The sequence below is a fragment of the Mustelus asterias genome, unplaced genomic scaffold (genome assembly GCF_964213995.1).
Source record: "Mustelus asterias unplaced genomic scaffold, sMusAst1.hap1.1 HAP1_SCAFFOLD_50, whole genome shotgun sequence".
NCBI classification, from domain to species: domain Eukaryota; kingdom Metazoa; phylum Chordata; class Chondrichthyes; order Carcharhiniformes; family Triakidae; genus Mustelus; species Mustelus asterias.
The window spans coordinates 1,011,581-1,037,732 of NW_027590123.1; the positions used below are offsets into that span (position 1 = coordinate 1,011,581).

General features: G+C 43.9%; 2 non-coding genes across 2 annotated transcripts; both read left to right on the top strand.

Moving 5' to 3' along the window:
• The first annotated feature begins 16,381 nt into the window (after positions 1-16,381).
• On the top strand, positions 16,382-16,471 carry trnap-agg (transfer RNA proline (anticodon AGG)). The gene is given in 2 exon segments: positions 16,382-16,417; positions 16,436-16,471. It is a non-coding gene; the product is annotated as a tRNA-Pro (tRNA).
• Positions 16,472-26,078: 9,607 nt separating this feature from the next.
• On the top strand, positions 26,079-26,152 carry trnan-guu (transfer RNA asparagine (anticodon GUU)). Its single transcript has one exon. It is a non-coding gene; the product is annotated as a tRNA-Asn (tRNA).

A 26,152-nucleotide genomic window follows, 5' to 3' on the forward strand; every position in this document is an offset into this window, starting at 1 on the left:
AGATTCCAGCAATGTAATATCAAATGAGGCTTGGTGCGGTATAGTGACAACTAGGATTTTGCTGAGTATAGAATCAATTGAGAATTATTGTCACGTAATCAGAAATATGATTTTGTGTCACATAAACTGGGTCTAGTTTAGGATGGATAAAGACTGCATCTATTGCAGCAATAACTGAGACGTTCTGTTTCGCGTCGTGCCAAAGAGCACGGTTTCACTGCCATCTCCTGGACGTCCTTTGCTATTGCAGATGTTATGAAATGCTGATTTTCGTTGCTGTTTCTTATTCTTTCATGGGGTGTATACACAGCTGGCCAGGCCAGCATAATTTGGCAATCGCGAGTACTCTGAATTGATTGGTTTCCTAGATCATCACAGAAGTCATGTAAACGCCAAACACGTGTGGGCCTTGAGTCAGCTATGGGCCAAACTGGGAAATGATGGATGGTTTCCTTTTCTGCTGGGCATTAGAGGATCTGCTATATTACTTGTATTGGCCGCAATTACGGAACGAGGTTTAAATTCAAAATTGCAATTGCATTTTAAAACCCACGTTCTTTTGCAGTTAGATTTGAACATATACCTTGAGAAAATTGCCTCCCCTCAGAAATCCTCTCCCAGTGATATTACCACTTTGCCACTGACTTCATTTTCCATACTGATAGACTATTTACAGGAGAGAAGAAGGCCATTTTGAAGCATCATGTATGTGCTGGTCCTCTAAAGGAGCAATTCATCCAATAACACTCTATAGCCCACAGTCCAGCATTTTTTTCAATTCCAGACAATAATCCAATCCCATTTTGAAACCATCAATTGGCGCTCCCTGAACCGTACTCTGAAACAGCAGATTGCAGGTCTGAATCAGTCACTGTCCGAAAATGTTTTTCGTTATGACTCCATGCTTCTTTCACCAATTAACTTCAACCCGCGCCCTCTGTTACAAAATCCATCTGCTATTGAACAATTACTCTCTATCTACTCTGTCAAGACCCCTCAGGATTTTGAAGGCCTCAATGGGATCACATCAGCAACTTCCTGTCAAGGAAATCAGTCCGAACCTCACCAATATATTTTCGGAACTGAAGTTTCTGATCTCTGGAACTAATCTCGTATTTTCCCCCTGCATCCAGCCTATTGGCTTTACATTTCTCCTTACGTTTGGTGCCCAGAATTTGACGCAATTTTTCAGTTGACTATTTTCCAGTGCTTTTTACAAATTTAGCATAACTTCCTTGCTTCTGTATTATTTTCCCTAACAAAGACTGTTAACTATTTTCTTTTCCGCTCTTTCAAACTATCTTCCACCATGAATGATCTATGCACATATTCACTCAGGTCCCTCGGCGTCTTACCGCCACATTCATAGCGTTTTCATAATTTCCCTTTGTCTCTTCACATTCTGCTTAACAAAACTAATCATGTAACTTTACATGCAATCAATTAAATCTCCCAATTGCAGGACAATTCCACAAATTAGTTTTTTTTTCGTTCTGAAGTTCTGCTCGGTCTTCTGATGGTTGGCAATGTTTCCATGTTTTGCATTATACACAGATTTTGAAAGTCTGACCTCCATCCCAAGCTCTCGGCCATTACTATGCCGGGAAGATCAAGAGTCATATAACCTGTTCCTGGCACCTTCACTGCAAACTTTGTTCCAGTCCGAAAAACAGCTATGAGTTGTTTCCTGGCACTCAGCCAATTTCCTATCCGTGTTGCTCCTATCCATTTTATTCTCTGATCTCCACATTTACTCACAAGCTGTGATGTAGCACCATATCACATGACCTTTGGACGCCCATTAAGAGAAATACCCTCACAAACCATCTCTGTTGTTCAGCATTAAACTCAAGCAAGTTGACGAAAAACGATTTGATCTGAACAAATACATTCTGGCTGAATTTGTCAAAAAGCATTAAAGTGGGATGATTTCTGCAGTGATGAAGGCAGTGAAGATATGGATGTTATATCTGCTGGCGACACAAGGATAGATCGTAAAATTGGGCATTGGCGAGGGCATTGGATATATATCAAATATTGTGCACACTACTTGTCTCCTTATCTTAAGAAATATGTTAATGCATGAGAAAAAGTTCAGAGGAGTTTTACGAAACCATCACCAGCTCTGAGCGGGTGATCTGATGAGGAAAGGATGTTGACGCCAGGTTTGTATCCACGGGAGTTCAGAAGAGTAAGAGGCAAATTGACTGAAAGCTTTAAAACGCTAAGGGGTGCCAACAGTGTGGATGTTGAGCGGATGATTCCTCTTGTCCAATGTTGTAGCTGCACTGGATATGTCTCTGAGTGTACATTTGTGGGCTCTTGGTATTCCGTCTGTTTCCAATGCTGTTGTACTGTCCACGGAGGGCGCTCTCTGATCGCTTACCGAAAATCATGGCATCTTTTTGCAGAAAGTGAATATTTGCCGATATGCAAATGGGCGGAGAAAATAAATCCCATCCCATCACATTGTATCTTCCCGGTTCTTTTGATTCAACCTTTAACTTCAATACATTTATTTAACACAAATGTCCTCATTCTGAATTGAATATCTCTGAAATAGACAACATTGAATTGCAAGCATGGCTAATCAACAAAAGAGCGCGAGTCACTGGGAAATACACATCCCATGGTACTTTTTTGAAATTGACCAAAGTCAGCTTTCAAACAAAAGCAAATATCTTTCAAGGGAAGAGATTTAAGAATGATCTGTTAGTTATACGTGATCCTTCTTTATTCGGTGTGTGAAACATTCTGGCACTTAAATATCTTTCATCGACCGGAGGCCCAGCAGTTCCGCACTGATTCTCGATTTCCTCATCTGTCTGAGTGTTTTTTCCTATTTCTTTATTCGGAAGAACAATTTTAAAAATAAGCTTCGAAGCAATGTGTGCCATTTCCTCGAGTTCCGTTACAGTTTCACTTGTGTCTGTCTACCACGACTGGTAGACATGTTTCAGATGGTGATTAAGTCTGTTCGTCGGCACCGGTAAACGCATTAAATTTTGTTGCGGACTGAACGAGTAGCGAATATATGTACAAACAATACATACATTTATTTCCTGCCATTGCATCCTAAATAACAGCATTTCTGATTTTCCTAAAGGCAATTGAATTAATGTAAGGTCCGATTTTCCGAAAAGCATTTGAGTTGATGTAACATCGAGATTCACATAATGTTGAGCAATGATGGTGGCACAGTGGGACGGCACAGTGGCACATTGGTTAGCACTGCGGCCTCACAGACACCTGAGTTCGATTCACGGCTTGGGTCACTGTCTGTGTTGCGTTTGCACGTTCTCTCCGTGTTCCCCGGGTCCTGGTTTCCTCCTACGGTCCAAAGATGTGCAGGTGAGGTGGATAGGCCATGCTAAATTGCCCCTTAGTGCCAGGGGGACGAGCTAGGTAAATACATGGGGTTATGGGGATAGGGCCTGGGTGGGATTGTGTTCGGTGCAGTCTCGATGGGCCGAATGGCCTCCCTCTTCACTGCATGATTCTAGGAAGTTAAACCATGCAGGCATCGCACTCCCTTCATAAGAATGGTCCAAAAGTGCTTCTAAAGTGCCGGGTTTTGATCCGGGAATCTTTTACGTGTGAGGCGAACGTGGTAACCATGACATTACACGAACAGCTGACAGCATATTTTAGCTAATCGGCCTGTCTGCAATGTCCAACTGCGCTGCGCTGCTGCAGGTTCCAATGGTTAGACTGAGAGCCCATGTCACTTAATTCAGGAAGAAAACCGGTATTTTCAACCTGATTTCTCAACTTATCTTGAACATCAAAATTTAAAAGCTTTCGTTTGGCAAATATCTAAGTGAGCATTGATTTCTGCCCATTCATTAATGCATCATTCTCATCTTCCTTCGAATAATCTCAACAAATTGTAATCAGTAATAAAAGTAAATTACTGCGGATTCTGGAATCGGAAACCAAAAGAGAAAATGCTGGAAAATCTCGCAATGTCTGACAGCTCCTGTTAGGAGAGAAAAGGGCTGACCTTTCGAGTCCAGATGACATTTTGTGAAAGCTCATTGAGCAATTGTACTCAGTATTTTTTTTATTATTCACTATTTAGTATCAATGCATTATTTAACACATATGTCTTCATTATGAATTGAATATTTCTGGAATTGAATATCACTGAATTGCAAACATAACTGACCAACAGAACGAAGCGAATCACCGGGTAATCACCGGGTAATACAGATCGCAATTTTGAGATTGACCATCGCCAGCTTTTAAACAAATTCAACTACGTTTTAAATGGAAGTGATTCAAAAATTAAATGTTCGTGACACTTGAGCCTTTTTTATTATGGGCGTGAAATAGTCAGGCGCATAAATTCCGGCCATTTATAGGAAAGTCCAGAAGATCTGCACTGAGTCCCGATTCCTTCATCTGTCTGAGTGTCTTTTTTTCTATTTCTTTGTTGTGAACAACGATTTTAAAATGGAATCTTCTGGGAAATGAGCGCCATTTCCGATAGATCACTTACAATATCACTTGTGTCAGTCTTCTGGAGCACAAACTACTATTAGATATGTTTCAGACGGCGATTAGCCATGTCAGTCTGCACCTATAAACCCATTAAATTCTGTTGGAGACTGAACGAGATGCGAATATGTGCTCGATGTCAAAATCGAAACGTTTCTTTCCTGTCAGTGCATCAAAAAAAAATCAGCATTTCTTATTTTACAGAAAACATTGGAGGCCGATGTCAGAGCAACGATAATATGCCTGTAATATCGAGGTTCAGATAATGTTGAGGAACGAACTGAAATCATGCAATTTTCCTTCACCCGACATGAGAAATCTTAATGAATGTTTCTGCTTCGTTTGGAACCAGGATCCTTCCGCGTGTCAGACGAACATAATAACCACTACACTACAGAAACAGCTGGACTCAAGCTGCAGCAAATCGGCCTGTCCGCAATGTTCAACTGCTGCAGGTTCCAATGGTTAGACTGAGAGCCCATGTCACTTAATTCAGGAAGATAACCGTTGCTTTCAATCTGATTGCTCAAATTATCTTGAACTTCAAAAGTTAAAAGCGTTCTTCTGGCAAATATCTAAGGGAACAATGATTTCTGGCCATTCATTAATGCATCATTCTCATCTTCCTTCGACTAATCTCAACCAATTTTACTCAGCGATAAAAGCAAATTCCTGCGGATACTGGAATCGGAAACCAAATGAGAAAATGCTGGTAAATCTCAAAACGTCTGACAGCACCTGTAAGGAGAGAAATGAGCTGATGTTCGAATCCAGGTGACACTTTAACAAAGTTCATTGTACAATTGTACTCAGTATTTGTTTCAGTATTTAGTCTGAATGCATTATTTAACACATATGTCTTCATTATGAATTGTATACCTCTGAAATTCAATATCATAGAATTGCTCCTCCCTCTGGGGGAGGATGACCTCACTGGGCCTGGAGGTCTGGAGTGCTTATACTTAAATGCAAGGAGCGTAGCAGGTAAGACAGATGAACTTAGGGCCTTAATGCTCACGATGAATTTGGATGTGGTTGCGGTGACAGAGACTTGGTTGAAAGAGGTACAGGACTGGCAGCTGAATATTCCGGGGTACAAGTGTTTTAGGCGAGACAGAGGAGGGACCAAAAGAGGTGGGGGAGTAGCAGTATTAGTTGGAGAGCATATTACAGCGGTGCAGAGGGAGGACAATTCAGAGGGGTCGTGTAACGAGTCACTCTGGGTGGAGCTTAGAAACAGGAAGGGCGCAGTCACTATGTTGGGGGTGTACTACAGCAACCCCCCCCCCCCCCCCCCCGCCAACAGCCCAAGGGAAGTGGAAGAACGGATATGTCAGGAAATACTGGATAGCTGCAGGAAAAATAGGGTTGTTGTAGTGGGAGACTTCAATTTCCCTGGTATAGACTGGAAATCGCTGAGATCAGGGACTCTGAATGAGGAGGAATTTGTAAAATGCGTACAGGAGGGTTCTTTGGAACAATATGTAGATAGCCCGACTAGAGAGGGGGCTATACTAGACCTCGTACTGGGGAATGAGCCCGGTCAGGTCTTCAAAGTTTCGGTAGGGGAACATGTGGCAAATAGTGACCACAATTCTGTTAGCTTTAGGATAGTGATGGAAAAGGATGAGTGGTGTCCCAAGGGTAAGGTGTTGGATTGGGGGAAGGCTAACTTTAGTGGGATTAGGCAGAAATTGGCAGCTCTTGATTGGGAGAGGCTGTTTGAGGGTAAATCCACATCTGGCATGTGGGAGTCTTTTAAGGAACAGTTGTTAGGGCTACAGGACAGGCATGTGCCTGTTAAAAAGAAGAATAGGAAGGGTAGGATTCGAGAACCGTGGATAACCAGGGAAATTGAGGGACTGGTCAAAAAGAAAAGAGAGGCGTATGGTAGGTCCAGGCAGCTAAAAACGGAGGGAGCTCTGGAGGAGTACAAAGAAAGTAGGAAAGAACTCAAACGGGGAATTAGAAGAGCAAAAAGGGGTCACGAAATGTTCTTGGCAGACAGGATTAAGGAGAATCCCAAGGCATTTTATTCATACGTTAGGAACAAAAGGGTTGTCAGGGAAAAAATCGGACCTCTCAGGGACAAAAGTGGGGAATTATACTTGGAGCCCAAAGAAGTAGGGGAGATCCTAAATGAATACTTTGCGTCGGTATTCACAAAGGAGAGGGATGTGTTGACTGGGAGTGTCTCGGAGGGGAGTGTTGAACCGTTGGAGAAAATCTCCATTACAAAGGAGGAAGTGTTAGGTTTGTTAGAGAATTTAAAGACTGACAAATCCCCAGGGCCTGATGGAATCTATCCAAGGCTGCTCAGGGAGACGAGAGATGAAATCGCTGGGCCTCTGACGCAAATATTTGTCTCGTCACTGGACGCAGGTGAGGTCCCAGAGGATTGGAGGATAGCTAATGTGGTTCCGTTATTTAAGAAGGGTAGGACAGATAACCCGGGTAATTATAGGCCGGTGAGCTTGACGTCCGTGGTGGGGAAGTTGTTGGAGAAGATTCTTAGAGATAGGATGTATGCGCATTTAGAAAGGAATAAACTCATTAACGATAGTCAGCATGGTTTTGTGAGAGGGAGGTCATGCCTCCCTAACCTGGTGGAGTTTTTTGAAGAAGTGACCAAAATGGTTGACGAAGGAAGGGCCATGGATGTCGTCTATATGGACTTTAGTAAAGCGTTTGACAAAGTCCCTCATGGTAGGCTGGTGAAAAAGGTTGGATCTCATGGGATAAAGGGGGAGGTGACTAGATGGGTGGAGAACTGGCTTGGTCACAGAAGACAGAGAGTGGTAGTGGAAGGGTCTTTCTCCGGCTGGAGGCCTGTGACTAGTGGTGTTCCGCAGGGCTCTGTATTGGGACCTCTGCTGTTTGTGATTTATATAAATGATCTGGAAGAAGGTGTAACTGGGGTGATCAGTAAGTTTGCGGACGACACAAAATTGGCAGGACTTGCAGATAGTGAGGAGCATTGTCAGAAGCTACAGAAGGATATAGATAGGCTGGAAATTTGGGCAAAGAAATGGCAGATGGAGTTCGATCCTGATGAATGCGAAGTGATGCATTTTGGTAGAAATAATGTCGGGAGGAGCTATATGATAAATGGCAGAACCATAAAGGGTGTAGATACGCAGAGGGACATGGGTGTGCAAGTCCACAGATCCTTGAAGGTGACGTCACAGGTGGAGAAGGCGGTGAAGAAGGCATATGGCATGCTTGCCTTTATAGGGCGGGGCATAGAGTATAAAAGTTGGGGTCTGATGTTGCAGATGTATAGAACGTTGGTTCAGCCGCATCTGGAATACTGCGTCCAGTTCTGGTCGCCACACTACCAGAAGGACGTGGAGGCTTTGGAGAGAGTACAGAGGAGGTTTACCAGGATGTTACCTGGTATGGAGGGGCTTAGTTATGAGGAGAGATTGGCTAAACTGGGGTTGTTCTCCCTGGAAAGACGGAGGATGAGGGGAGACTTAATAGAGGTGTATAAAATTATGAAAGGCATAGATAGGGTGAACGGTGGGAAGCTTTTCCCCAGGTCGGTGTTGACGTTCACGAGGGGTCATAGGTTCAAGGTGAAGGGAGGGAGGTTTAACGCAGATATCAGACGGACATATTTTACACAGAGGGTGGTGGGGGCCTGGAATGCGCTGCCAGGCAAGGTGGTGGAGGCGGACACACTGGGAACGTTTAAGACTTATCTAGACAGCCATATGAACGGAGTGGGAATGGAGGGATACAAAAGAATGGTCTAGTTTGGACCAGGGAGCGGCGCGGGCTTGGAGGGCCGAAGGGCCTGTTCCTGTGCTGTATTGTTCTTTGTTCTTTGTTCTTTATAACTGATCAAAAGGAATCGAGTCACCGGGGAATACAGATCACAATTATGAGATTGACCATAGCGAACTACATTTAACCAAAGTGAACTACATTTAAATAGACGAGATTGAAGAATTATCTGCTATTGACACTTGTGTCTTTTTTATTATGGGCGTGAAATATTCAGGCGCATAAATTCCAGCCATTTAAATGAAAGTCCAGTAGATCCGCACTAAATCTCGATTTCCTCATCTATCTGAGTGTTTTTTTTTTCCTATTTCTTTGTTTTGAAGAACGATTAAAGAAAAAGATTCTTCTGGGAAATGTGCGCCATTTCCGATAGTTCACTTGTGTTAGTCCCCTCGAGCACATACTACAATTCGAACAGTTCCAGATGGTGAATAGCTGCGTTCATCTGCACCCACAAACTCATTAAATTCTGTTGTTGATTGAACGTGATGCGAATATGTGCACAGTGTCGCAATCGAAATGTTTCTTTCCTGTCATTTCGTCACAAAGCTATCAACATTCTTATTTTACAGAAAGCATTTGAGGCCGAGGTCAGAGCAAAGATCATATGGCTGCAATATCAAGATTCGGATAACGTTCAGCAACGAAAGTCTAATACAGATAGGAAATATACAGTAAATGGCAGCACCCTTAAGAGTATTGATAGACAAAGGGATCTGGGTGTACAAGTACACAGGTCACTGAAAGTGGCAATGCAGGTGGAGAAGGTAGTCAAGAAGGCATACGGCATGGTTGCCTTCATCGGCCGGGGCATTGAGTTTAAAAATTGGCAAGTCATGTTGCAGCTTTATAGAACCTTATTTGGGCCGCACTTGGAATATCGTGTTGAATTCTGGTTACCACACAACCAGAAGGATGTGGAGCTTTGGAGAGGGTACATAAAAGATTTGCCAGGATGTTGCGTGGTATGGAGAGGATTAGCTACGAAGTGAGATTGCAGAAACTTGGTTTGTTCTCACGAGAGCGACGGAGGTTGAGGGGCGCCCTGATAGAAGTCTACAAGATTATGAGAGGCATGGACAGAGTGGATAGTCAGAAGCTTTTTCCTCGGGTGGAAGAGTCAATTACTGGGGGACATAGGTTTACAATGCGAGGGGCAAGGTTTAAAGGAGATGTACAAGGCAGACTTTTTAAACAGGGATTAGTGGGTGCCTGGGACTTGTTGCCAGGGGAGGTAGTGCAAGCGAATACGGTAGTGACTTTTAAGGGACGCCTTGACAAGTACATGAATAGGAATGGGAATAGAGGGATATGGTCCCCGGAAAGGTCGGGGGTTTTGGTTAATTCGGGCAGCATGGTCGGTACAGACATGGAGGGCCGAAGGGCCTGTTCCTGTGCTGTAATGTTCTTTGTTCTTTGTACTGAAATCATACAGATTTTCCTCAATCTAAATTAGGAAGCTCAATAAATGTTTCTGCCAGGTTTTGAACCTGGAACCTTTCGCCTCTCTGCAATGTTCAACTGCGCTGTATTGCTGCAGTTTCAAATGATTAGACTGAGAGCCCATGTCACTTGTTTCAGGAAGATAACCGTTACTTTCAATGTGATTGCTCAACTTATCTTGAACTTCAAAATTTGAAAGCGATCGCCTGGCAAATATCTAAGGGATCAATGATTTCTGCTCATTCACTAATGCATCATATTCATCTTCCTTCGAATAATCTCAACCACTTGTGCTCATTAATAAAAGCAAATTACTGGGGATGATGGATTCTGAAAGCAGAGGAGAAAATGCTGGAAAATCTCACATGGTCTGGCAGCATATGTAAGGAGAGAAAGGAGCTGACGTTTCGAGTCCAGATGACACTTTGTCAAAGCTCATTGTACAATTGTACTCAGTATTTGTTTCAATATTTAGTGTCAATGCATGATTTAACACATATGTCTGAATATCTCTGAACTTGAATATCACTGAATTGCAAACGTAACTGGCCAACGAAAAGAGTCGAGTCACCGGGTAATACAGATCCCATGGTGTTTGTTTGAGATTGGCCATCATCAGCTTTTAAACAAAGTCAACTATAATTAAATGGAAGAGATTGAAGAATTATCTGTTAGGTATACTTGAGTCTTTTTTATTATAAGTGTGAAACACTCAGGCGCATAAATTCCAGCCATCTATAGGAAAGATTAGTTGATCCGCACTGAGTCTCCATTTCCTCATCTGTCTGAGTGTTTTTTTTCCGATTTCCATGTGATAAAGCAAGATTTTTAAAAAAAGATTCTTCTGGGAAATTTGCACCATTTCCCCTAGTTCCCCTAGTTCCCCTAGACTTCTATCAGGTCGCCCCTCAACCTCCGTCGTTCTAGTTCACTTAGAGTATTACTTGTGTCTGTCTTTTTGAGCACACACTCCCATTAGACATGTTTCAGATGGTGATTCGCTATTTTAGTTTGCACCTATGAACCCATTAAATTCTGTTGTCCACTGAACAAGATGATACTATGTGCAGGTTGTCAAAGTAGAGACGTTTCTTTCCTGCCATTGCGTCAAAAAAAATCAGCATTTCTTATTCGCAGAAAGCATTTGAGGTTGAGGTCAGAGGAAAGATAATATTGCTTTAATAACGAGATTCGGATAATGTTCAGCAACGAACTGAAATCATACAGGATTTCCCTCATCTTACATGAGCAAGCTTAACGAATGCTGTTTCCCCGTTTCGGACCGGGGACTTTTCGTGTTTTAGGAGAACGGGATAACCACTCCACTGCAGCTAGCATTGGGGCCTCAATGGCCCTGACTGCAATGTTTAACTCCACTTTGTTGCTGCAGGTTTGAATGGTATGATTGAGGGCCCATGTCACTTAATACAAGAGCACAGCCCTTACTTTCAACCTGATATCTCAACTTATCTTGTTCTTCAAAATTAAAAATAGTTCGTCCGGCAAATATCTAAGGAAGCACTGATTTCTGCTCAATTATTAATGCGTTATTCTTAGCTTCCTGCGAATAATTTCAACCAATTGTACTCAGTATCTGTTTCATAGAATCATAGATTCAGTGCAGAAACGGCCAATCGGCCCAACGAATCAGCAGCGACGCCAGAGTATCATAACCAGGCCATTTCCCCTGCTGTCCCCACAACGCTACTCTTTTCCCATGGCTAATCAATCTAACCGAGGGGCAATTTAGCATGCCCAATCCACCTTGGATCATCATTCAATTTTTAATATCAATACAGTTATTTAATATATACGTCCAAATTCTGAATTTAATATCTCTGGAACAATATCTCTGGAATATGCAATTGGTCTGACTGCATTGTTCAACTCCGCTCTATTGCTGCAGGTTCGAATGGTTAGGCTGAGAGGCCATGTACCTCAGTGCAAGAAGGCAACCGTTACTTTCAACGTGATGTCTCAACTTGTCTCGAATTTCAAAATTTAAAAGCATTCATCGGACAAATGTCTAAGGGAACAATGATTTCTGCTCAATCGTGAATGCGTCATTCTCATATACCATCGATTAACTTCAACCAGTTATATCCAGTATTTGTTCGGTAATCAACATTTACTATCAATCCAGTTATTTAACACATTGCGAATTGAATATGTCTGAAATATACAACATTGAATTGCAAACATTACTGACCAACAAAATAAATCGAGTCACGGGTAATACACATCGAATGGTGCTTTTTTAAGTAAGTTTGACCATGATCAGCTTTTAAACCAAATCAAATATATTTAAAGGGAAGAGATTCAAGAATGATCTGTCAGTTATACTTGATCCCTCTTTATTCTGTGTGAGAAACATTCTGGCGCCTAAATCTCGTTCATCTATAGGAGATCCAGAAGGTCCGCTTTGTTTCTTGATTTCCTCTTCTGTCTGAGAGGTTTTCCCTATTTCGTTAGTATGAAGAAAAATTTTAAAAAGATGCTTCGGGGAAATGTTCTCCATTTTCTCTACTTCAGTTACATTATCACTTGTATCTGTATTTTTGAGCGCCCAATACTATTAGACATGTTTCAGTTGATGATGAAGTATGTTAGTCTGCATCTATAAACCTATTAAATTCTGGCGTGGACTGAAAATATTGCTAATATGTGCACGGTTTTAAAATAGGAACATTTCCTCTCATTGCGTCATGAAAATACAAGGTTTCTGATTTTGCTGAAAGCTTTTGAGGCAGAGGTGAGCGCAAATATAACATGGCTGTAACATCGAGTTTCGGATAATGTTCAGCTACAATCTGAAATTATACAGACTTCCCTCAACCTTAATGAACAAATTTCATTAATGCTTCTGCTCGATTTCGAACGTGGGCCCTTGCGTGCGTGAAGCAAATGCAACCAGCACGACACCACAGAAACTGTTGGCTGCTCCGTAGCCCAATGGGGCTGAGTTGATATGTTGCAATATTCGTTGGGAATGCTGGAGACACATTAATCTAAGAATGATTGAAAATGGTTAACAATGTCACAGATCGATGAGAGGCTCATCAATCCATCAGATATTTGCGAATTATTTTATGAGGAGCTAAATAATTAAGATGTCGTTGCGGGATTGATGGGCCGATGGGCCTGTTCCTGTCCTGAACTGTTCTTTGTTCCAATTTCAATTTCCTCCTCTCATTCCATGAAGTTGATGTTTCTCCCTTTTAAGTCATTGAAAAATCCCAATTTGAAGAAGGAGTTTCTGCGGAATCCATGGACAATTTGCTATAACAACCTTTCCCTTACCCAATGGCAGCAAGTATTGGATTTAGCTTCCTGATATAGTTTTCAACGTAAACATATATTTATTTTTGCAATTGATTTTATATCGATTTTACAAAACGAATTTAAATCTGATGAAGCATCTCCTCATTATTTCTGAATTATACCTAATATAACTACATTTACTCCACAACCTTCCACAGAGTGTGGAATATAACAGACGAGAATAAATCACCTACACCTGAAGCAGTCTTCTTGTGCTGTCCTCCTGTGTCCTGAACATCCAATCCGAAAACCTCGAGAATGGATGGAGAATCTGTCTTATTCACACGGACTTCACATAGGCCAACACAGTGGCACAGTGGTTAGCACTGCTGTTTCACAACGCTAGGGACCCGGGTTCAATTGAAATTCCTCCTTAGTGTACACGAATAGGCGGCGGAATGTGGCGACGAGAGGATTTTCACAGTAACTTGAATTATTAATTGCAGTATTAATGTAAGCCTGGTTGTGACACGAGTAAATATGTTTTGCACACGGACACATCCAGAATATGTTTGGCGTAAAAATAAATATATCCATTATTGCTTATTCTGCAAAAGGGTCCACGTCGATTTGTCAATCAATGATCACCATTGATGAGAAATAGATTTCTGGCTGCTCCTGTTGTTAAAATGTTGTGTTCCATCGTAATGAGTATCTAACACGATATTGCCGCACTTACACCACACCAGGGAATTCCAGTTCAGGAAGTTTACTCCGGAGCTAGCACGCTTTTTACGTTGCCAATGAGTTCATGTCTCTTTTGTGTGTCAATGGCTGTGCCAATCTGCTTGGTTATCTTTCTTAGTGATTGTCCGTGTGTCTCGTGGAACAAGCTGCCAGAGGTATTAGTAGAAGCCGTTACAAGTTTATCTTTTAAAAAGCATTTAGATAGTATATGGGTACGATGGGTATAGAGGGATATGGGCCAAATGCGGGCAATTGAGATTAGCTGAGGGGTTTAAACAAAAACGGGCGGCATGGACAAGTTGGGCCGAAGGGCCTGTTTCCATGCTGAAAACCTCCAGAGATTTTAGAGAGAGTGCAGAGGAGGTTTACCAGGATGTTGCCTGGTATGGAAGGGCTTAGTTATGAGGAGAGATTGGGTAAACTGGGGTTGTTCTCACTGGAAAGACGGAGGATGAGGGGTGACCTAAGAGAGGTGTATAAAATTATGAAAGGCATAGATAGAGTGAACGGTGAGAAGCTTTTTCCCAGGTCGGTGGTGACGTTCATGAGGGGTCATAGGTTCAAGATGAGGGGTGGGGGGGGGGGGGAGGTTTAATACGGATATCAGAAGGAGGTATTTTACACAGAGGGTGGTGGGGGCCTGGAATGCGCTGCCGGGCAAGGTGGTGGAGGCGGTGGGAACTTTTAAGACTTATCTAGATAGCCACATGAACGGAGTGGGAATGGAGGGATACAAAAGAATGGTCTAGTTGGGACCAGGGAGCGGCGCGGGCTTGGAGGGCCGAAGGGCCTGTTCCTGTGCTGTATTGTTCTTTGTTCTTTGACTCTATGACTATGTTTGAGTCGATCGGTTTGGGAATCTATCACTTAGTTTACTGGTCTCTGTGTTGATTCTGTGCAGTATCCGAGACTTCCAGTGAACACGGAGGTGGAAGTATTCATGCATTATCATGGTTAGCAACGCAAACTAATAGGTGTCAGAAATCTGCAGAATAATTCTGGATTTATAACGAGGGACGTTAGAATTGATGTCACTGTCTGGGCATATATCTATATGGTTATATATCCTTATTCGTGTTGGTCTTTCCACGTGACCGTGTGTCTATCTGTTCTCCGCATGTCTGCTGGGTTTCCTCGGGTGCTGTGGTTTCCTCCAACAGACCAAAGATGTGCGGATTAGGTGGATTGGCCATGATAAATTGACCCCTAGTGTCAGGGAGATTATGTGTGCGGTTACGGGAATAGGGCCTCGGTGGAATTGTGGTCGGTACAGATTCGCTGGGCCGAATGGCCTCCTTCTGTACTGTAGGGGTTCTATGATTCAATGTTCTCTATAAGTGTCAGTCTTTTCAGGTTGCCGCGTGTGTCCCTGTTTCCAATATGCGGCTGTGCTGTCCACGGGAGAGTACTCTCTGATCACTTATGAAAGATCACAATCCCTTTCTAAAGGAAGCGTCTGTTTGAAGATGTAAAGATGGGCGGAGAGATGGAGTCACTTTGGACCTCATAACATCCCCCTGACTGTTTCAACATCTCCAATTGCAGATCAGATTCAGACAGTGATCAGTCTCTCTGTTTCTGCTGTTCAGACTCGAACCATGGGGGTGAAACTCTGTCTCACTCTGGTTATTGTCCTGATTACAGGTCTGTCATTTTGAACTTCTGCGTGAAATCTGCCAGTCACCACATTCATTCCCCATTTCCATCTGGAGGGGATTATTCCATTGTTGTTACTCCTTCTAACCCACTGCGTGTCTGTTATCTATTTTCAGACATGAGTAACGGTGACTCAGTGTCCCAGTCAGGACCAGGTGTTGAAGCAGCAGAGGGTGAAGATTCAGCAATACCCTGCAGTTACTCGGGACAGAGTTTAACTGTACAACATTACTGTTCTGGTATCGCCAGTATACACACCGAGCTCCTCATTGACTGCTCAGAGCCGCGAATGTACGGGTCTCAAGGTTTTTTACATTGCAGCGGGAATCTCAACCTGAAACAAAGCACTTTTCACTTGCCCATGAAAGATTTGAAGGTGACAGACAACACCGAGAATTACTGTGCACTGAGAGCCACAGTGAATGAGGCTCCCGCGGGCCTCATACAAAATCTGGCACAGGTCGATAATCAATGATTCATTGTCAGGACAACACATGGGGTTAAAAATCAGCGAAAATTTACTCATAGTGAACCTGACAATACAGTCCCGTCTAATTGTTTTCCCTCACTGAGGTTACTGATTGTCACTGTTGGGAAGTTTGACATGTTTTTACTCATATTACTATCACATCAAGTCCAATCGCTCCCCGATCCTTTCACACAAACCCACAGATCTCCCAGGTGAACCATGTCATCAGACAGACCACACCTTTCAAAAGTGATCAAGTTTCAAAGGCAGACTCAGAGTTGTCACATGTTGAAGTTGCTGGTTAAAATTATTGACTGTAACATGTGTACTTTATAAACAAAAACCCCCAGTTGCAAACAGTCGAAGTAACAATATTGGACGGATATTTTGCTGGAACTTAAAGTCCACAAATGCTGATGCGGTAAGTTATTTAATCAATTTCGGCTTTCACTCGAGGTGTCAGAACTGCTTTGTAGAAAGTTAAACAATTTTTATTTTGCTAGCTACTAACGTGCAGGCTCGTTGGTCTAGGGGTATGATTCTCGCTTAGGGTACCTCGCCCCATTAGCATGCGAGAGGTCCCGGGTTCAAATCCCGGACGAGCCCCGTTTTGACCGAAATATTGTGTTCGAAAGGAGATATTTTGATTTATTTCAGGTGCAAACGGCGGGATGGCTTTCTGCTGACTGGCTCCGAAAAAGAGTAATAAAGGCACAGAGTTTTACAGCACGGATAGAGCCCACTCGGACACCCACATGGCAGGCGCGGACATCCATCATGTCTGCGCCTGCCACGTGACAGCTGGGCGGGAAGCGTTAGTTCTGATTCTCGCTCCACAGGTACTTCCAGAAATACTGACATAACCCAGTATTTTCTGTTTTTATTTCAGATTTTGAAAGACCGCAGTGTGCTGCATTATATTAGACTTTGGGCTGACAAGTGGCAAGTAACATTCGCGCCACACAAATGCCAGACAATGTCCATCACCAATAAGAGAAAATCTAACCACCACCTCTTGACAGTCAATAGTTTTTCCATCACTGAATCCCCCAAGGTTAACATCCATACGGTTACCATTGACCAGATACTCAATTGGACTCGTCACATAAACACAATGGCTACAAGAGCAGGTCAGAGGCCAGGAATACTGCGGCGAATAACTCACCTCCTGACTCCCCAGAGTCTGTCCACCATCTACAAGGCACAGGTCAGGAGCGTGATGGAATATTCCCACCTCGCCTGGATGGGTGCAGCTCCAACAACACACAAGAAGATTGACATTATCCAGGACAAAGCAGCCCGCTTGACTGGCACCACATCCACAAGCATTCAATCCCACCACAGCCGATGCTCAGTAGCAGCGATGTGCATCTAAAAGACACACAGTAGAAATTCACCAAAGATCCTTAGACAGCACCTTCGAAATCCATGACCACTTCCATCCAGAAGGAAAAGGGTAGTAGACACATGGGAACATCACCACCTGCAAGTTCTCCTCCAAGTCACTCACCATCCTGACTTGGAATTATATTGCCATTCCTTCGCATGGCCTCATTCTGTGGTGTACTCATTTTCTGATTTAGTGCGTACTTCACCCTGAGGCCGTGATCCGCAAAGTATTTTCTCATTTCTCATTTCTGTCATCTCTCCCTCAATGTCAATAAAACGGAGATTGTCATTGACTTCAGAAAGCGTAGAGGAGAACATGCCCCTGTCTCCATCAAAGGGAACGAAGTGGAATGGGTCGAGAGCTTCAGGTTTTTAGGTCTCCAGAGCACCAACAACCTGTCCTGGCCTCCCATGCCGACACTATAGTGAAGAAAGCCCATCAACGCCTCTACTTTCTTAGAAGACTTAGGAAATTTGGCATGTCAGCAACGACTGTCAGCAAGGTTTGCAGGTGCACCATAGAAAACATTATTTCTAGTTGTATCACAGCTTGGTATGGCTCCTGCTCTGCCCAAGACCGCAATAAACTACAAAGAGTCGTGAATGTAGCCCAATCCATCACTCAAACCAGCCTCCCATCCAGTGATTCTGTCTACGCTTCCTGCTGCCTCGGCAAAGCAGCCAGCATAGTTAAGGACCCCACGCACCCCGGACATTCTCTCTTCCATCTTCCTCCTTCGAGAGAAAGATACAGAAGTCTGAGGTCACGTGCTAGCCGACTGAAGAACAGCTTCTTCCCTGCAGCCATCATACTTTTGAATGGACATTACCTTGCATTAAGTTGATCTTTCTCTAGACCCTGACAGTGACTGTAATACCACATTCTGCACTGTCCCGTTTCCTTCTCTATGAACAGTACACGTTGTCTGTATAGCGCGCAAGAAAAAATGCTTTTCACTGTATACTAATACATGTGACAATAATAAGTAAAACCAAATCAAATCGTTTCATTTCTCCTGACTTCCAGCCTATTCCTGTTGTTAAATTTCCTCCCTCCTGAGTTTCAGTCGTTTCAAATTCCCACATTTTTCACCTTTTCCTGTTGTAATGAAAGGCCATGGACGGAAAAGATGAGCGTTGTTTCCCTGTCCACAAATTCTGCCTGAATTCCTAAGTTTCTGCAGCATCTTCCGCCTTCGCTGCAGTTATCTGATCGGTTTTGACTGACCAAGAGAGCATCTTTTCTTTCAATCAGTGGCTGCTTATAGGCTCCTTGGTGTAGGGGTATGAATCGCATTTTGGTATGCCTTAACCACCGAGATCCCGAGTTGAAATCCGAGACTAGCCCTACTGTTTCTTCTTATCCCTGTTACATCAAAACATCGAAACCAGGAGTAGGTCATTGGAACATCATCTCCCATTCATTGTTGTCATGCCTGATAATCAAATTCAATACCCTGATCCACCATTTAGCCCCAAGAGCTATATTAAACTTCTCTTGAAATCATAGTGTTTGGCCTCAACTACTTTCTGTGGGAGTGAACTCTGCAAATTCACCACCCTCTGGCTGAAGGAAGTCTCATCATCTCAGCCGTTATCCTCAAACTATAATCCCCAGCCCTGTTTCATCCGGTCAGAATGTTATAAGGTTCCATTAGAATCATAGAATCCCTGCAGTACAGAACGAGGCCAATTCGGCCCATCAAGTCTGTACGGACAACAATCCCATCCAGGCCCCACTCCTGTAACTCCATGCATTCACCCTGCTACTCCCCCTGACACGAGGGCCAATTTAACACGGCCAATCAACATTAGCCGCACATCTTTGAACAATGGGAGGAAAGCGGAACACCCGGAGGAAACCCATGCAGATACGGGGAGAATGTGCAAACTCCACACACACAGTGACCCGATGCCAGATTTGACCTCGGACTCTGGCGTTTTGACGCAGCAGTGCTAACCAATGTGCCACCCAAAACATATCTGCCCAGAAATAGCCAGGATAAGTTGGCAAGAAATGCATTTGCCAATGTTGGACACCTAAGTGTTAAAATAAGCCGCATCCCAGAAGGGACGCGAACACACGCTCACTTGGTTTAGGAAGCCAGTGCCTTACGCATTAGGTCACTAGAGCTATAGGTGAGCTACTGCTGCAGCTTGAAGAAGCTGTATATCTCCATCCACATAGACAGTGACTAACCCCAGAATCGAAACCAGGTCCCTGGTATTGTGAGCCAGCAGAACTAACCACTGTGCCGCTCTCTCCCACGAAGATTTTATCAGATTTCATGAGCTGCAGATTTTGTTTCTTTCTTTGCATTGCTGACTTTGGGATTGGTTCACATGGGGTTTCGTTTGAGAATCTGAGCACAAACTGTGAGAAATATATCAACACAACACAATCGCTCGAAAATAAAGATATGATCAACAGGGTTGGCTATGTAACTTGACGTTCATTTTATCTCCATTCACCTCGTCAGCTGGCCCCATGATTATCGGTTCAGTGAGCTGCCTTGATGTTTCTTTTTGTTCGTGTGGGTGTCGCTGGCTAGATCAGCATGCGCTGCCCATCAGTATTTACCCTTGAGAAAGTAGTGGTGAGCTGCATTCTTGAAACGTTGCATCCATTTGTACAGGTACACTTACAGTGCTGTTAGGGAGGGAATTCCACGGATTTGTCCCAATGACAGTGAAGGAACGGCGATATATTTCCAAATCAGAATGCTGAGGGACTTGAGGGTGGTGTTGGCTGTGTGGCTTTGGAGGGGGGGGGGGAGGGCGTGGGGGGGGGGGGGGGGTGGGGGGGCGGTGGGAGGGGGGTGGGGGGTGGGGCGGGGTGGTGGTGGCGGGAGCTGCCGGGTGGAAGCGGTCATGGGTTTGGAAGATGCTGTCTAAAGTGCCTTTGGTGGATTCCTGCATCATGCAGACAAGTGGAGAGAGACTAAATGATTTTCTTTTGCATCCGTATTTACGGAAGAAACGGGCATGGAGTCTACGGAAATACGGCAAACAGGTAGGGAGGTCATGGAACCTTTCCAGATTAAAGGGGAAGAGGTGCTCGCTGTCTTGAGGCAAATCAGAGTGGATAAATCCCCAGGACCAGACAGGGCATTCCCACGGACCTTGAGGGAAGCTAATGTTGAACTTGCAGGGGTCCTGGCAGACATATTTAAAATGTCAGTATTCACGGGGGAGGTGCCGGATGATTGGAGGGTGGCTCATGTTGTTCCGTTGTTTAGAAAAGGTTCCAAAAGGAATCCTGGAAATTATAGGCCAGGAAGTTTGACATCGGTGGTGGGCAGGTTATTGGAAGGTGTGATAAGGGATAGGATCTACAAATATTTGGATAGACAGGGACTTATTAGGGAGAGTCAACATGGCTTTGTGCGTGGTAGGTCATGTTTGACCAATCTATTAGAGTTTTTCGAGGAGGTTACCAGGAAAGTGGATGAAGGGAAGGCGGTGGATGTTGTCTACCTGGATTTCAGCAAGGCCTTTGACAAGGTCCCGCATCGGAGGTTCGTTAGGAAGGTTCAGTCGCTAGGTATACATGGGGAGGTAGTAAATTGGATTAGACACTGGCTCAATTGAAGAAGCCAGAGAGTGGTTGTGGAGGACTGCTTCTCTGAGTGGAGGCCTGTGACTAGTGGTGTGCCGCGGGGATCGGTGTTGGGTCCATTGTTGTTTGTCATCTATATGAATGATCTGGATGATAATGTGGTAAATTGGATCAGCAAATTTGCTGATGATACAAAGATTGGAGGTGTAGTGGACAGTGAGGAAGGTTTTCAAAGCCTGCGGAGGGATTTGGACCAACTAGAAAAATGGGCTGAAAAATGGCAAATGGAATTTAACGCAGACAAGTGTGAGATATTGCACATTGGAAGACAAGCCAAAGTAGAACGTACAGGGTAAATGGCGGGACTCTGAAGAGTGCAGTTGAACAGAGGGATCTGGGAATACAGGTACAGAATTCCCTAAAAGTGACGTCACAAGTGGGTAGGGTCGTAAAGAGTGCCTTTGGTACATTGGCCTTTATAAATCGGAGTATCGAGTATAAAAGTTGGAGTGTTATGGTAAGGTTATATAAGGCATTGGTGAGGCCGAATTTGGAGTATTGTGTACAGTTTTGGTCACCTAGTTACAGGAAGGATGTAAATAAGGTTGAAAGAGTGCAGAGAAGGTTCACAAGGATGTTGCCGGGACTTGAGAAGCTGAGTTATAGAGAGAGATTGAATAGGTTGGGACTTTATTCCCTGGAGCGTAGAAGATTGAGGGGAGATTTGATAGAGGTGTATAAGATTTTGGTGGGTATAGATAGAGTGAATGCAAGCAGGCTTTTTCCGCTGAGGCTGGGGAGAAAACAACCAGAGGACATGGGTTAAGGGTGAAAGGAGAAAAGTTTAAAGGGAATATTAGGGTGGGCTTCTTCGCGCAGAGAGTGGTGGGAGTGTGGAATGAGCTGCCGGATAAAGTGGTAAATGCGGGGTCACTTTTAACATTTAAGAAAAACTTGGACGGGTTCATGGATGAGAGGGTGTGGAGGGATATGGTCCAAGTGCAGGTCAGTGGGACTAGGCAAAAAATGGTTCGGCACAGACAAGAAGGGCCAAAAGGCCTGTTTCTGAACTGTAAGTTTCTGTGGTTTTCTATGGTTTTCTATGGTTCAGACTCACTCTGGTCACAATGTTTGCCTAACGCTCTGCTATTTTGTGAGGCTCTGACAGTTTTTGTACAGGTTCAGCCCAGTTCTGTTTCTCTGTGGGTCTCAATGCGCAATAACACACGCCAGAGTCTGCCAGCTCCGTTTTAGACACTTTCAGCGGGACGGTGCGGGTTGTGCAATTGAGCTCCGCTAAAAAACGGTCCTCTGGGAATCTCTCTGTGTTCTCGCTAACTCTATGTCTCGTCAGCAGGAACTCCATGGTCCCGCTGGGATACTGACGGTACCAGAATAAGTAAGGGGTGTTGCTTGTAGCTGTATAATCACAGAGCAACTGAACATCATCTCCTTCAGTGACGGTGACTGCAGCCGCTGTTTGTGAAACAGAATCTCCTCCACAGTGTCCTGGAAGAACGCAAAGAAATATTGAACTAAATGCGGCTTCGCATTAAACATCACATACCCCCCTTCCCCCCAACACCTCCCTCTCCCCCCCCCCACCCCGCCACTCCCCAGAATCTGCTGTCATCTTGAACAATAATCTCAGAGATAAATCACACAGCAGAACAGAAGCATATATTTTTCACAGTTCAGTGGCTGGAAAGGGAAGGTGCTTGTGGCGATTAAATAACATTTACACTATAAACACCGTACGTTCTAACGAGATCAGTTCAATGTCTTCAGTTCATGTAACTGGAAACTGCTCACGGACTGTCTGGTTGAAGTTTGATGTTTGCCAAAGTTATTCGCTGATATCAGAGGAGCTTGAATCCCAGCCCAAACTATTCTCCCTCGTTCCCTCGGGGAAATGTGACTAATCCCAACAGTGTTCAGCGTTGAGGCCAGCGAGAACGGGATAACGTTTCCATGTTGAGATCAATAAATTCCCTGATCATCTACCCCTACCCATAGAACCATACAACCATAGAAAATTACAGCTCAGAAACAGGCCTTTTGGCCCTTCTTGTCTGTGCCGAACCATTTTATGCCTATATTGAGCGAACCGCTCAACCTATGTTGAGGCTCTATGTCTTCTTGGAGGAGATCTCCAAAACATCCAATTATCCCCGTAGCTCCGTGAAATCTCTATTTAACTAACGTTGCTCTCAAGAGTACAGTCCGGTCTCTATCACCTCACCACAAAACTGAATTTCCTCATCTCTGGACATGATGCAAGGCGGATGATTGAGCAGAGATTTTGGAAAATATTGTCAGTTGGCAGTTGGGGAAAATGGAGAAGGAAGCAAACAAGAAAACACTGTCTCCAGCTTTGCGAATCTTTAGAAACTCTTTGGGAACCGGAACCAGAGGAGATTGAAGGGTGAACTGTCTGACAGTTGTGGGAGAGTTGGTTCCCGGTGACATGGATGTGTCTGCAATGGATGGGCTCTGACTGTTAGACTTAACTAACCCATTAGAAATCCATTCAATTATTCCATTCTCTCAAACTCATTAATTATTCTCTCTTTCTCCGTTACACGGTGAGTGAGACAGGGAAAAGCAGCAATCTTCCAGCCCCCACTCTCCAAACATCCCCTGCCAGCAAAAAGGACTGACGACTTAGCTGTGTCTGTTTTCTATGAAATGGTGAAGAGTAAATATTAAATATTTCGATTGATACCCAATTGAGTTCACATTTCACAATAAACTTCAATTCGGAAACTTCAGAGCAGTGAGTTTTGACAACATTTCTGCCCCGTTTAGCGCCTGGGACCTGCGCAAATATGAATAGAATGTGATTATCCCTTCAATACACAAAGTCCGCTCAGGATAAAAGCGACTTGATGGTCAAACTGTACAGTCTGAGTTAACTTTATAACCTGATTTGTGGAAGTACAATTCGGCTAAAAACCATTTTTCATGCGGCAGAGAAATTCATCTAACATTAGAATCAGTAAATGACATTTGTGCCATTTCTTTTCTCTTTTACCATGTCTGGGTGGCCGGGGGTGGGGGGGGGGGAGGTGGCGGTAGGGGGGGTGTGGGGGCGGTAGGGTGGTTGCACTGTGGCACAGTAGTTAACACTGCCATCTCACAGTGCTAAAGATCGATTCCCGGTTTGGGTCTCTGTCTATTTGACGTTTGCACTTTCTCCCCGTGTTTGCATGAGTTTCCTTTGGATCCTCCGGTTTCTTCTCACAGCCGGAAAGACGCGCTGGTTCGGTGCATTGACCCGAACAGCCGTCGGAGTTTGGCGACCAGAGAATTTGACAGTGTCTTCGTTACAGTGTTAATGTAAGCCTTACATGTGACTAATAAATAAACTTTATTTTAACTGAGCATTTTGCAGAATAACGTTTCACACTTGGGAAGTGCAACTGCAGTTAGGCTGAGAGATAATGTTTTCTTTCAATATTTAACAACAAAAGAAAATGAGGTAACTTTTCCTCACACTGAGAGATGAGTTAGTTCGTTTCCTATTTCACACAGGAAACCTTTCATATGTTAAGTGAATGTATAAAACACCACACTTCAGAAACTCTGAAGTACAATCAAATTGCACGGTTCGACACCCCAGTCTGTTGCAGAGTTGGAGAGCATCGTTTCTGTCTGTAATAATTATCACATTCATCTAAACACACGAAAGATTCCCGATTCGAAAACGGGAGGAAACATTTTTAGATACGTTTCACCTCGGAGTGAGGAAAATAGAAATAATTCACGTTTATTGCTGAATATTAGCTGAATACAGTAACTTACACGATGTTACATTTCGCCTTCCCCTCCACATTTCTGTACACACTCAAACCCGACAGAATATCTTTAACTGGCTCCCGTTTCCAGCTCTGTCAGTTCAGAAAGCTTCTCTCAAACTTGCACATTCGGGCTTTTCTTTCGGTCATTTGTGAAACACTGGCGTCGCTGGCCAGCATTTAATGCCCATCCCGAGTTGAGTTGCAAGCATATTGCTGTGGCTGTGGAGTCACAAGTAGGCCAGATAATAACAGCAGATTTCCTTCCTAAAATACATGAGTGAAGCATATGGCTTCCTCCAACAGTCGGAAATTGTTTCATGGTCATCAATGCGAGGTTTTATTTATTGAATTCAAATTCCACTACCGACCGTAACCGTCCCCAAAATGGTAGCTGGTCAAGCGATAGTAGCACCAACACCATCTCACGTGCTCTAGGTGAGGCTCGAACTCACAACTTCGGCATGGCCCACGGGCTGTACTGCTGTATAAGTACCGCGCGCTAACCGATTGCGCCACTGGAGTACGGCTTTGGGCTGATTTTTGTCAGATTATTAAAGACTTTTACAGCGTCACCTCCGTTAACAACAGTCATTCGAGGCAACATAGACGGGGAACAAACGCATCAATGATTCTCTCTTCACCAGCTCCACAGTAAGTGAGACAGGGACAAGCAGCAGCATTTTACCCCGCATTCTCCAATCATCCATCCGCTGCCAGCAGAAAAGCGGCGACTGCCGCTTCAATTAGTGGGTTACCGCCCATCCCTGGGACACAAGATTCAACCCCGTTCAAAACTCGCAATACACCTAACACAAGCTCAGCAAAACGTTTACGGATTATATCCCGCGCACTGAACCTTCGAGTATCATTTAAACAGTATCTGAGTGAGTCACAAACAATATTCAAACCAACTTTCCAAAACGTTTCAGTAGTAGATTCCTCCATTTGATTGAAAAGCTGAGCGCTGTGAATCTGGAAATGAACACCATGGGGTTTATGTTACCCAGTGACTATGAGTCCGTCAGGTTTCCAATTCCATTTGAGTTGTATATTGAAGCGAATCTCATTTCAAAATGAGGAGAAAACAATGAAAATATTAACTCTTGGAACAAATCCTGAGGAAAATGGGTCACAATATTTGGATACAGGTACAGCTGTGAATGGTGTTATTGATGATTGAGTGGAAACTATTGGATCCTTGGGCTTCTGGTGGTCAGTTCCCTTCCCTCCCTTTGAATTGCTCCCTGTGATAAGAGACATGGATTCATTTTACCTACACGTTCATAGGAAACAGAGAATAACCAACACACTACAGAAATGCTGCGGGATCAACGTAACCAAAGATACTTGGATAGAATTCTAAACGGTGCGGTCATGCTGCAGTTCTGGAACAGGTTTTGCAGAAAGAGAATTGTGGTTATTGACACCCTAGCTTAGAATATCGTCAGCAGCAGCTGCTGCCTTAGTCTCTGTGGCGCAATCGGTCAGCGCGTTCGGCTGTTAACTGGAAGGTTGGTGATTCGAGACCACCCAGGGACG